This window comes from Tachyglossus aculeatus, chromosome X1, assembly GCF_015852505.1.
Source record: "Tachyglossus aculeatus isolate mTacAcu1 chromosome X1, mTacAcu1.pri, whole genome shotgun sequence".
NCBI classification, from domain to species: Eukaryota; Metazoa; Chordata; class Mammalia; order Monotremata; family Tachyglossidae; genus Tachyglossus; species Tachyglossus aculeatus.
The window spans coordinates 17,911,808-17,925,791 of record NC_052101.1 but is presented as its reverse complement, the minus strand read 5'-3'; the positions used below and the strand labels follow the sequence as shown (position 1 = coordinate 17,925,791).

Below are 13,984 nucleotides of genomic sequence, written 5' to 3'. Positions count from 1 at the left end.
TAGAGCACGGGTTGTGAGTTGATGATGGTGATGATGATGCACTGATGATGATGATGAACATAGAAGGCACTGTTTTAAGCTCTGGGGGGATACAAGGTGATCGGGTTGTCCCTCGTGGGGCTCACAGTCTTAATCCCCATTTTACAGATGAGGTGACTGAGGCCCAGAGAAGTTAAGTGACTTGTCCAAAGTCACACAGCTGACAAGTGGCGGGGTCAGGATTAGAACCCACAACCTCTGGCTCCCAAGCCCGGGCTCTTTCCACTGAGCCACACTGCTTCTCTAAATTGTTCATCATGAGTGCTAATCCTTGTTCTACACTGATTTTTCATGCGATCATCCATGGCCTCAGCTTTCTCTTTCACATCTCTAGCTTTCTTTGCTATAGCCTCAGCTTCCTCAAACAATTTTGATATTTATATATATGTCCTCAAGACAAGATCTCAAGGCAAGAGAGGGAGGATTATATGATGGACACTGGGTGCCCATAACTTTGACCAATACGTTCCCTTAAGCTTTGCCGCAGACCTGGACACACCAGACCAGTGTCCTTTGGGTTTGAAGACACCACCTGATGATGAATTTTTTTCACTGAATCCAAGGGGATTGAAAAGACGAATGTGTGACAGCAATCTCTTCCTTATCTTGTGCATAAATCCTGGCCCTTGGCTGTACAATTATATTTGCTACCCATAGTGGCTGGTGCCATTTTTGCTCCAATCTCTTTGAGCCATGACTTTCTCAAAGTCTCCAGTCTAAGACTGTCACCCCTGTTCCCGATTGCCATAAACCAGATTGTTCAGTGTTCTAGTCATTTACACTAGATGATATAAAATTGGTTAACCCAGATCATATCAAAGGGTTGGACATTTCAATTGTTCTATAGGTTTTCACTGTGGTCTGATTCTTGATGCCCTGTCAGTGCCACACTGTAGCAATCTCTCAAAGAACAACCTAACTTTCATTATTTGATTTTTTACCTGTTGTACCCAGGCTTGCATAATTGGAAAGTGCACTGCTCCAGTACCAGAAATTCACTGATGTCATTACACTCTTTGCTTTAGTGTTGCTTTAGTTATTTGTAGGTTTTTCCAGGTAAAGGCTGATACATATTCTGTCTTCTTCAGGCTAATTGTCAGTCTGTGGTGCTTTGCTCCTTCTGAGATGGAGTTTCATAATCACTGCTTGACTGATGTGTGTCCTTTTCAAGCATAGTCTTTGGCTGGTGGAACTCCTGATTAAGGGATTCGAGGCCTGGGATGATATTTGTAGCCTGATGAGATGGAAAGAAAAGACAAGCGTATCTGATCCAATGGGACATAAGCTACTAATAGGGATTCTGGAAGAAAAAGATGCTTAAAATATCTTCACTGATGGTCAAATAACTAACTGCTACAAGTTTGTTGAGGTAGAAAGAGCCAGAGTACCTTAACCTGGGCAAAGTCTCTGTCTTCTTCTTCCTCTCCAGATCCCTTTCCCAGTGTTACACTTTATTTCTACTGCAATCATGGAATTCCCTGGAAACTCTGAGAATCAGTGAGGAGAATTTTGCCTGTAAGAAAGACAGTCAATCACATAGCAGCTGAAGGCAACTTAGACTCTCGTGCACAATCATTTTTCATGGTTTAAAACAATAGAAGAGACTATGCCATGTTCACATTTTAGCTCATCTTTCTCTGAAGGCCCAGCAGGAAAGAATTTGGCCTCAGGCCTCTAGTGGAGGCATCTCCTACTTACTAAAGGGTAGGGATGTTTTTTCCTCACGGTCTTCCTGCTCCTAATCCCTCCCGTGCTGCCCCTTCTTCCTATGCATATTCATGGTGCTGTGTTTTTTAAAAAAAGCCTACATTGTTTAACAGTTATTTCTACTGTGCCTCGAGCTTCTCAGATAAAAGTTGCTAAATAAATCTAAAAAAAAAGTTCCAGAAGCACCACTTAGCACTATCAAAACATTTTTTCCCAAGGAGTTCAAAGAACTGAATTAAGTGACTCTTCAAAGCAACATGGCATAGTGGGTAGAGCACGGGCCTGGGAATCAGAAGGTCATGGGTTCTAATCCCAGCTCTGCACAAAAGCTCTGCTGTGTGACCCTGGGCAAGTCACTTTACTTCTCAGTGCCTCCGTTACCTCATCTGCAAAATGTGGATAGAGTCTGTGAGCCCCATGTGGGACAGGGACCGTGTCCAACCTGATTTGCTGGAGTCCACCCCAGCGCTTAGTACAGTTTCTGGAACATAGTAAACACTTAACAAATACCCTAATTATCATCACAACTACATAGGAAAGAAAGAGGGGGGGGAAATGAGCACTGTCTTGGTATAGGAGAGGAAAGGGAAGGACTCAGAGACGTTGCATTACTCATCCAAGGCCTTACAACAATGAAGATGACAATTCAGACCTCCTGTTTCCTAGTGTAGGGGGTTAAATGGGAGATCACATGGACTTATTTAGGAGCTTCTTCCAGATTTTTGTATTGTGCCTTGGAAATTCGGAGGGGCATCTCAGTTCAGAGTGCTTCTGGATTGTTCACTGTAGATGACAAGCCTTAGAGTTGAGAGACGTAGGCAGCAGGACCTTACTTGGGGGTTCTCTCTTTTGAACGATGTAATATCAATCAATCATTTAGTCATATTTATTGAGTGCTGACTGTGTGCTGAGCACTGTACTAAGCACTGGGGAGAGTACACTATAACATAGTTGGTAGACATGTTTCTTGCTCACAAGGAGCTTATAGTCTAGAAGGGAAGCCAGGCATTCATTGAAGTAAATAAATTATGGATATGTACATAAGTACTGAGGTGGTAAGTGTGGGTTGAATAAAGGATGTACCTACAAATCCAAGTGCAGGTATTCAAGTATTGAATCCGGATTATTCTTCTGTGGAATATCATAGAAGTTCCTTAGTGTTCTTCAGGCTGAGGGGTTGCTTCATCATTCATTCGTTCATTCATTCAATAATATTTATTGAGCGCTTACTGTGTGCAGAGCGCTGTACTAAGCACTTGGGAAGTACCAGTTGGGAACACATAGAGATGGTCCCTACCCAACAATGGGCTCACAGTCTAGAAGGGGGAAATTTACCTCATATAATCTACCTTTGGTGGCCTTGCAGCAGTTGCTGCGTCTACACTGGAAAATTATCTGTATATTTCTATCCCCCCACAATACTGGTTGGTTACAACAATCTGGAGTTTTCAGATAAAAGCGGGTGCTTTGTGGGGCTAGAAATGTACAGATATTTAAAGTCAGAGTGAATTCTACCCTGCCTCCCCATTCAAGGTGAATAATTTGCTAGAATGTATCAACCTTAATTAGGGTTGTAATGATAGATGTCTCCTTTTCTTCCAGTGAATCAATGCCTCATTTATAGTCCTGTCTCCCACTGTCCACTTGGAAATTTTACCTTTAAACTGAAGAATACTATTCTGGCTTTTATTCATTACATGTTTTCACTGAGAATTTAAATAGTGTGAGCCTAATTAGGAAACTGCCAACTAGAATTAGTATTTTCTCCTTTTTGGTCTTGATATGCTTATTTAAATTCCCTGGAATAATAATAATAATAGTAATAATTATAATAATGGTATTTGTTAAGCGCTTACTATGTGCCAAGCACTGTTCTAAGCATTGCAGTAGATACAGGGTAATCAGGTTGTCCCACGCGGGACTCACACTGTTAATCCTCATTTTACAGATGAGGTAACTGAGGCACAGAGAAGTGAAGTGACTTGCCCAAGGTCACACAGCGGACAAGTGGCAGAGACGGGTTTAGAACTCAGGTCCTTCAGACCTGTGCTCTCTCCACTAAGCCATGCTGCTTCTTCGGAAGAGGCCACAAATTCTCCAGACGCCCATCTTCTAGCTCTGCAGGCCAGTTATCCACATCAACGGGGACAGTTTTCCCCACAGAACCCATGGCCGTTACTCTGGAAAAGCAATGAGGTCTAATGGATAGAGCATGGACTAGGGAGACAGAAGGACCTGGGTTCTAATCCTGCCTCCACCGCTTCTCCGCTGTTTGACCTTGGGCAAGTCACCTAACTTTTCTGTGTCTGAGTTACCTCATTTTAAAATGCCGTTTAAGACTGTGAGCCCTATGTGGGACAGGGACTGCGTCTGACTCGATTATCTCATGTCTACCCAGTGCTTAGTACAGGGCTTGGCACACAGTAAGCACTTAACAAATACCACAATTATTTTTAATGATTAGATCTACGCATGTGATTCATCTTGTCAGTAGATGAGTCTATGAATTTCTCCCCCTTCTAGACTGTTCTCCCCTTTCTAGACTGTGAGTCCGTTGTTGGGTAGGGACCATCTCTATATGTTGCCAACTTGTACTTCCCAAGCACTTAGTACTGTGCTCTGCACACAGTAAGTGCTCAATAAATACGATTGAATGAATAAATATGATTGAATGAATGAATGAATGCATGAATGAATGAATAGAGGCTTAAATATACACTTTTTCACATTGGTTGGCCCTGGGCATGTCTGTTTTGAGCAAACAGTAGTTACTTTTAAAAAAACTGAAATCATAGACTCCACCTGTGTTTTCACTGCACTAGTAATATCTGATTGCATCATCATCATCATCACCACTACCACCATTAAACTTATTTATTGAGAACCTGCTAATTGTCTTAGCAATTGTCTTAGTACATGTCCTAATGATAAGTATCCTGCATGACTCTGTGGTGGGTAATGTCTTTTCCTCCCTCAACATTCACACTCTTGGGAAAGGCATCATTCAGTGTGGCTTCAGGTACCACAAATCCACCACTAACCCCGCCATCTCCCATCTTACCCAAACTTGCATCTCTTCTTGCATCCAGGAAAACTTCACTTCAGCAGTCCACCAACTCAAACTCAACACACCCTCAACTGAACTTGTCACCTCTCCTCCTAAACACTCCTCTTCCCATGGACGCCATCTCCGTTGATAATACCACCCATGCTTCAGGCCTGCAACTTTGGTGTTGCTCTTGGCTCCTCACTGCTGATTTTTTCTCTAAAACACTTCTGCCCCTTTCTTTCCACACACATGAGCTGGTTCAAACAGTCATCATATCACAATTGGAATATTCTATCAGCCTTCTCACCACTCTCCCTGCCTCCAGCCTCTTCCCACTTTAGTTCATACTCAATGCTTCTGTCTGGATCATCTTTCCATGACATCATTAGGCTTAAGCCTCCCCTCTCCTCAAATTCCTCCATTCCTTGCCCAGTTCCCTCCCCATTAAGCATAGATTCTTTACCGTTGGCTTCAAGGCTTTTCCCCAGCTCTGTCCAACTGATTAAACAATTCCCCTCTCCCGCTCTTACCCTTTGTTCCTCCCAAGCCCAAGTGGTACACATGTCTGCTGTGTGATCTTGGGCAAGTCACTTCACTTCTCTGGGCCTCAGTTCCCTCATCTGTAAAATGGGGATTAAGACTGAGAGCCCCACATGGGACAACCTGATCACCCTGTATCCTCCCCAGCGCTTAGAACAGTGCTTTGCACTTATTAAGCGCTTAACAAATGCCAATTATTATCCCCCTTTTAGACTGTGAGCCCAGCGTGGCTCAGTCGAAAGAGCATGCGCTTTGGAGTCAGAGGTCATGGGTTTGAATCCCAACTCCACCACATGTCTGCTGTGTGATCTTGGGCAAGTCACTTAACTTCTCTGGGCCTCAGTTCCCTCATCTGTAAAATGGGGATTAAGACTGAGAGCCCCACATGGGACAACCTGATCACCCTGTATCCTCCCCAGCGCTTAGAACAGTGCTTTGCACATAGTAATCGCTTAACAAATGCCAATTATTATCCCCTTTTTAGACTGTGAGCCCACTGTTGGGTAGGGACTGTCTCTATATGTTGCCAATTTGTACTTCCCAAGTGCTTAGTACAGTGCTCTGCACATAGTAAGCGCTCAATAAATACGATTGATGATGATGATGATGGTACATGACTCTCATCTTGCTCACCTCTGATTGCTTTTTCATAATGTTTTCTAGGGCCTGGAACTTTCTTTTCCTGTCATATCTCTCAGCCGTCTACTCTACTCATCTCCAAAGCCCTTCTAAAATTCCACTTATTTCAAAAGTGTTTTCTGAAACAATTGCCAGCACCCCAAATCTTACCAATCCTTCAACTGTCTTCAGGGCAAACTTTTGTATTTACATGTTCATTCCCATGTACTGTACTTAAGTGTCAATGCATGTTTTGTTGGACATTTGGCTTAGTTTGCTCTGATTCCATTGCTTGTGAATATTTCTGTGCATCTCTCCCATTAGACTGTAAGGTCTTTGTGGGCAAGGAACGGTTCTTGAGCTTCTGTTGTTCTTATCAAGTATTTAACAGTACTCACTACTCTACTTCTATTACCACTATCATTCATTCATTCAATCAATCATATTTATTGAATGCTTACTGTGGGCAGAGCACTGTATTAAGTGCTTGGAAAGTACTAGTTCTACTCTTTCCACTAATAATATTATTTCTACTTGTACTACTACTACAACTGTGATTACTGCTGCGTGGCTCAGTGGAAAGAGCACGGGCTTTGGAGTCAGAGGTCATGGGTTCAAATCCCGGATCCACCACTTGTCAGCTGTGTGACTTTGGGCAAGTCACTTAACTTCTCTGTGTCTCGGTTCCCTCATCTATAAAATGGGGATTAAGACTGTGAGCCCCCCGTGGGACAACCTGATCACCTTGCAACCTCCCCAGTGCTTAGAACAGTGTGTTGCACATAGTAAGCATTTAATAAATGCCATTATTATTATTATTATTATTACTACTATGGTGACTATTACTACTACGTTGCTTTGGGTGCCCTTGGGGACACACAGAGAAAACTGGATTAGAGAACTTGCCCACAGGGAACTCCTAATCTCGGACTTGGCAGGAGGCAAATTTAATTCAACATTATGGATTCAAATTTTCATAATGAAACAACGGAATTTACTATGCTTGTGCTCTCCTAATAGTTCTCCAGTAAATATCACTACATCAAATTGAATTGAATTCAGCCTTTCCTTATCCTTGGTTAGCTGGTCCAGAGATGAGGGTGGGAAAGAGGACTTAAAGGGAATTGTGCTGGAGGGTAAACATGATGTTTGTTTTGGGTCTGAGAAAAGAAGTAAGTACTTATCAACCTGGCTCCTTCCACTCCACCTCATTTCATTGAAAAAACAAACTGCCTCAGGATTTCCTAATAACCAAAGTGGGTCCAGGAACATGTCAGCAGGCTTTTCTACATTTCCTTCCTCCGTTACTAAATGAGGGTGCATTATTTAAACCAAAGGAAAAAATGCCCTGTGTGCTAGGGGGAAAAAGAATGTACTTAAACTTCATCAACAGCATACGGGTGAAAGCTGTCTCTTTTTCAATTTCCCTGTTTTCCAGATCTAATAGAGCTCATCTGACATCCAGAATCGTTTAGCTTAATTTAAGGACCTCCCCCTAGAGAGATTTAAAATCAATTGAAGACAAGCTCTCAAATTATATAAGAAATATTAAATTGATTCCTAACATTGCTGCACAGTTTATTCCTGAATACTCCAAGGGTGTTTGGGCTAAGGAAATGTTTCTTGACAGTTCCCCAGCACCACCTGTCCTAGAGAAGTCCCAGGGGAGACTGGAAAAGAAAAGGAGGTGGTGGGGGAAAGAGACTGTTCTCTGTGTTTTGTAATAATAATTTTGGTATTTGTTAAGTGCTTACTATGTGCCAATAGGTGCAATAGTAGTAGTAGTGGTAGTAATCACAGTTGTAGTAGTAGTACAAATAATAATAATAATAATAATAATGACATTTATTAAGCACTTACTTATTAAGACTTATTAAGCGCTGGGGAGGTTATAAGGTGATCGGGTTGTCCCACGGGGGGCTCCCAGTCTTCATCCCCATTTTACAGGTGAGGTAACTGAAGCATAGAGAAGTTAAGTGATTTGCCCAAAGTCACACAGTTTAGAAGTAATACTATTAGTGGAAAGAGTAGAACTAGTACTTTCCAAGCACTTAGTACAGTGCTCTGCACACAGTAAGTGCTCAATAAATATGATTGAATGAATGAATGATAGTTGTAATAGTAGTAGAGTAGTGAATACTGTTAAATACTTGAGAAGTACAAGTTCTAAGGCTGGGGTAGATACAAGGCAATCAGGTTGTTGCACGTGGGGCTCACAGTCTTAATCCCCATTTGACAGATGAGGTAACTGAGGCATAGAGAAGTTAACTGACTTGCCCAAAGTCACACAGCAGACAAGTGGCAGAGCTGGGATTAGAACCCATGTCTTCTGACTCCCAAGCCCATGCTCTTTCCACCAACCATGCTACTTCTCCAGGGTTTCTTCACCTGGTGGCATCTGGTTCTAATCCCGCTCCCCCACACATCTGCCGTGTGACCTTGGGCAAGTCACTTAACTTCTCTGAGCCTCAGTTTCCTCATCTATAAAATGGGGATTAAGACTGTGAGCCCCACGTGGGACAACATGATCACCTTGTATCCTCCCCAGCACTTAGAACAGTGCTTAGCAGATAGTAAGTGCTTAACAAATGCCATCATCATCATTATTATTATTATTGTTATCTGGTGAACTGTTGCTGGTCTTTGGAGAGCTGCAGGAGAAGATGTAGATTCATTCATTCATTCATTCAATCATATTTATTGAGCGCTTACTGTGTGCAGAGCACTGTACTAAGTCCTTGGGAAGTACAAGTTGGCAACATGCAGAACTTCTGCTAGGCCCATCCCCTACCCTCACCAGGTCCCCAAGCCCTGATATCCATTCGCTCCCTCAGCTTCAACTACCATCCCTATACTGATGATTCCCACACCCATTCCCCCTTCTAGACTGTGAGCCTGTTGTTGGGTAGGGGCCGTCTCTACATGTTGCCAATTTGTACTTCCCAAGCGCTTAGTACAGTGCTCTGCACACAGTAAGTGCTCAATAAATACGATTGAATGAATGAATGAACCTACCTCTCCAGCCCTGACCTCTCTCCTTCTCTACAGTCTTTCATTTCTTCCTGCCTTCTGGGTATCTCTACTTGGATGTCTCTCCGACACGTCAAACGTAACATGTCCAAAGCAGAACTCCCCATCTTCCCACCCAAACCCTGTCCCTCCACTGATTTTTTTAATCACTGCAGATAGCACCGTCTCACGAGTCTTGTAACTGTGATATTAGCCTTGGCTCATTTTTCTCATTCAACCTGCACATTGCGTCTATCACAAAATCCTTCAGGTTTTTACCTTCACAGAAACTAGTATCCACCCTTTCTTCTCCATTCAAGCTACTATACCCTGATCCAAGTACTTATAATAATAATGATGATTATGGCATTCATTAAGTGCTTATTATGTGCCAAGTACTGTGCTAAGCACTGGGGTAGACACAGTTGGACACAGTCCCTGGCCCCAGTACTGCGTCAGCCTCCTCATCGATCTCCATGCCTCCTGTCTCTCCACTCCACGGTCCATCCTTCACTCTGCTGCCTGGATCATTTTCCTAGAAAAAATTTGAGTCTGTATCTCTCCACTCCTCAAAAACCTCCAATGGTTGTCCAACCACCTCCACATTTAACATAAACTCTTTCCTTACCATTGGCTTTCAGGCACTCATTCTGCTCTGTCCCTCCTATTGATCTCTGTCCCTCTACAGCTCAACCTACTCTCTGTACCTCAATCCCATCTCTCTCACCTCTGTTCCTTGGCCCACATTCTCCCTCAGGCCTGGAACACCAGGTTTCCACCACTCTCCCTACTTTCAAAACCCTCCTAAAATTGCATCGCTTCTAAGAGGCCTTGCCTGACAAAGCTCTTAGATCCCGGCTCTGCCACTTGTCAGCTGGGTGACTTTGGGCAAGTCACTTCACTTCTCTGTGCCTCAGTTACCTTATCTGTAAAATGGGGATTAAGACTGTGAGCCCCACGTGGGACAATCTGATTACCTTGAATCCCCCCATTACTTAGAACAGTGCTTGGCACATAGTAAGCACTTAACAGATGCCATTATTATTATTAATATCCCCTATCTGCCCTCCCTTTTTAGTGGACTATGCACTTAACTGTGTTCCCCTTAAGCACTTTCATTCTCATCCCAGCCCTATGAGAGCATAAGCATACATTACTTATGTAAATATTCTTATCATCTACCTATATCTTATATACTTATATTCTATTTCCTCTAGCCATAATTTATGTAATTTCTTGTCTCCCCCTATGGAGTGTAAGCTCCTTGTGGGAAGAGATTTTCCAACCCTGTTGTATTGTATTTTCCCAAGCTCTACACACAATAATCACTCAATAAATGCCACTGATTGACTGATGGGTGTATATGTAAATATATATATATATATTTTATATATATATATATATGTATCTGTGTGTGTGTGTGTGTGTGTGTGTGTGTGTGTATAATTTGTTAAACACTATGTAATTTGTTAAGCACTTACTATGTGCCAGGCACTGTATGAAGCACTGGGGTAGATAAAAGCTAATCAGATTGGACACAGTCCATGTCCCACATGGAGTTCACAGTCTCAATCCCCATTTCACAAATGATGTAAATGAGGCACAGAGAAGTTAAGTGACTTGCCCAAAGTCACACAGTAGGCAAGTGGTGGAGTCAGGACTAGCAGATCTTTCGGACTCGGGGTCTGCACTCATAGAAAACAGATCCAGCTTCTTTCAGCAGCTTCACTGATGAACCAGACAGCATCAAAGAACAGGTCAAGATTACCAACAAGAACATTCCAGGATGCAGTCAGATCACCAACCTTGAACCCGTGGTCACAGCAACACAGCTCTGCAGGACAGAACATTTGGGAGGATGAAGGACAGCAGGATATCCCAACAGCTGTAGGGTGAACTGAAGGGTGCCCACACAATCTGGGAAAGCAGAAAAGTAGTGAGTTAAAGACACTGGACTACAGTGTCAAATAATCCAACTCAACCGGGGAAAGTCCAGTCTGCAGCTAGCAGAGCAGCCTTGTGAGCAACAAAAGAGGGAGGAGTTGTCTTCTTCAAGCGAAGGCTTCACACATATTAGACTGCCAGTAGGCCAGTAGGCTGCCAGTAGAGAAGCAGCGTGGCTCAGTGGAAGGAGCACGGGCTTTGGAGTCAGAGGTCATGGGTTCAAATCCTGGCTCTGCCAATTGCCAGCTGTGTGACTTTGGACAAGTCACTTAACTTCTCTGTGCCTCAGTTACCTCATCTGTAAAATGGGGATTAAGACTGTGAGCCACCCGTGGGACAACCTGATCACCTTGTAACCGCTCCAGCGCTTAGAACAGTGCACTGCACATAGTAAGTGCTTAATACATGCCATCATCACTCATCATCTCAGAAAAGGGAGTCTGGCCCCAAATGGGGAAAGTGCATTAACTTAGCAAGAGAGTATCTGTACACGTGTAGATGGGCATGCAAATTCCACGCCACTCTTTTCATCCATACTCACGGCGAGGGCCTCGCTGTCAATAATGTCATCTGCAAAAATGAAAGTGTCTTAACTGCGTCAGTGGAGACTTGGGTTAGAGATAAGGGAGGACTTCCCACTCAAGACTGGCACATACTACCAAGAGAAGATCTTGGAGATCTTGAAGGAATAGTTAAATAAAAATGGAGCTAGAATGCTCAGGTTAAATTTCAATGTCACTTGGAGGCAGGAGGCTTGACTTGATGATCTTTTGAGATAGTCTCTCTTTGGTGAACTTTAGGGAAGACGTGTGGCCTAGAGGAAAGAGAATGGAACTGGGAGTCAGAGGACCTGGCTTTTATCTTAGCGCTACCACTTGTCTGCTGTGTGACCTTGGGCAAATCACTTCACTTCCCTGTGCCTCAGCTTTCTCAACTGTATGATACTGACTAAATCCTACTCCCCCTACTTGGACTGTGAGCCTCATCTGGGACAGGGACTGTGTCCAATCTAAATATCTTGTATCTACTCCAGGGCTCAGAACAGTGCTTGGCACATAGTAAGTGCTAAACAAATACAATTCTTATCATTATTATTAACTTGATGATTATATAAATGTGGTGAAAATATTGGTTTCCCCACACTTTAGAGATCTCTGAGAGAAAGATGAATAAGGAAATTGTACAGAATGCATTTTTCACCAAAGATATTTCTCCTTCATTCAACCAGTGATATTTATTGAGCACTTATTGTGTGCAGAGCACCGTACTAAGTGCGCAGCGTGGCTCAGTGGAAAGAGCACAGGCTTTGGAGTCAGAGGTCATGGGTTCAAATTCCGACTCCGCCAGCTGTCAACTGTGTGACTTTGGGCAAGTCACTTAACTTCTCTGGGCCTCAGTTTCCTCATCTGTAAAATTGGATTAAAACTGTGAGCCCCCCCGTGGGACAACCTGATCACCTTGTAACCTCCCCAGCGCTTAGAACAGTGCTTTGCACATAGTAAGCACTTAACAAATACCATTATTATTATTATTATTATTATTATTATTATTATTATTATAATTATTCTGGGCCTTTCCAGGCCTTTTCCACACTGTTTCAGTACCACTGTGCCTACAGGTCCCAGCAATCCCTACAAGAGTCCCTGTTCCGCCCAGGTTTGTAATACAAAAAAGAAATAAAATAAAATAAATGAAAAGTGTTTTGGAAGTGCAAAGGCCCACTGTAACTGGCTTCTAACAATGGGAATGAAATTTCTGACCCTCACCCTTCAGAAAGGCTGGCACTCCCAAGGGCAATCTGGGGAAGCAGGCATCCCTGAAAGAGCAAGCCACAGTGAATGCATATATAATCATAGCAGCGGAGAGAAGACAAAGGCAAAGCAGAGATGGAAACTCATCCAAAGCCAAAGAGCCTCCAACTTTTTCTCGCGGGGCTAGGAGGGTCATCTGGTGCAATCGGACTCTAGTTAACTTTCTCCCTTCCCTCTCCAGAGCGTACTGTCTCAACAATAGGACAGGGTGCCGTTGCAATGCCTGATTCAGGTGCTGCCGGGTTTGAAATGACAGCAGCTCTGGAAAAGGGTGAAATTTCCATTCCAGAAGTGCCATTATGCCACAAGGGGGTAGGGGTGCTCTGTTTGAATCTCTGCAATGTGCTCTTCCGAACCGAGCTTTTGAATGTAGAGCGGTATTGAGTATTGAGAAAGAGAAAGAGAAAAAAACGCAGATTGAATCTTTACAAACATTTTCTCTGCCATCTGCATTTCTACTATTGCTTTTCTTATAATTAACATCTGTTCCCAAGCATCAATCTGAGTGCAAAGACCAAAATATTTAGGATCTGTCTGTCTGTCTAATGTTGAGCCCAGTGGTCCTGGAGGGTTAGAACGAGCGACCCCAGGGTAGGAAGATTTGGTTACAAAGTGCACCTTTCATTAATCTGAACAGATAGCCACGGGGCAGTGGGAGTCGTCCACAACTGGATTTTATCACAGTAAGTTCCCTTCAGTGTACAAGCATTTTAAAAAATGCAATAAAAAACCTCTGGTGTTTTTCTTGTGATCATTACGTAGTTCTTCAATGGAGAGAGAGAGAAAAAAGTGACTAGATGAAAGAGACACCGCCTAATCCTTTAAAGGGTGTATTAAGGAAATCGTTCCCAACGTGTGTGCCTCTAAAACCACATGTCATTTGGGGTGGGGGGGAATAGCTAGTTTAAACATGTATCAGTCAAAGCAATTTAATGATGGATGATGACATCATTTCAGGGCTAAGGTTTACTTTGCCAGTGTTGTGGCTGCCCAGACAAGAAAACCCAAACACAGATACACCGTGCGCGTCAGAATAACACGGCCGTGGCTTGGGATGATTCCTTGGAGAACGCCTAGAACCAAATCTGATAATTTACATTTGATAGCCTAGTGTCCTGCCCTGGACTAGAATCAGCACACCTATCTGTCAGTGTCCCCGGTCTACTGAAGCTTTCGCTCCCTTTCAATTAATGTCTGTTTGGATAATAAGTTACCTTGAGCACTAAAGTCTGTCCCCAAAGCCAGTCGGGGAAATCCAGTGGCAGGG

At 43.2% G+C, this 13,984-nt stretch overlaps 1 long non-coding RNA gene across 1 annotated transcript; it reads right to left on the bottom strand.

Moving 5' to 3' along the window:
• Positions 1-237: 237 nt before the first annotated feature.
• On the bottom strand, positions 238-10,868 carry LOC119919636. The gene is made up of 3 exons (XR_005447712.1): positions 10,768-10,868; positions 1,428-1,552; positions 238-1,273 (listed from the first exon to the last, which is right to left on the bottom strand). It is a non-coding gene; the product is annotated as an uncharacterized LOC119919636 (long non-coding RNA).
• Between the last annotated feature and the right edge of the window lie 3,116 nt (positions 10,869-13,984).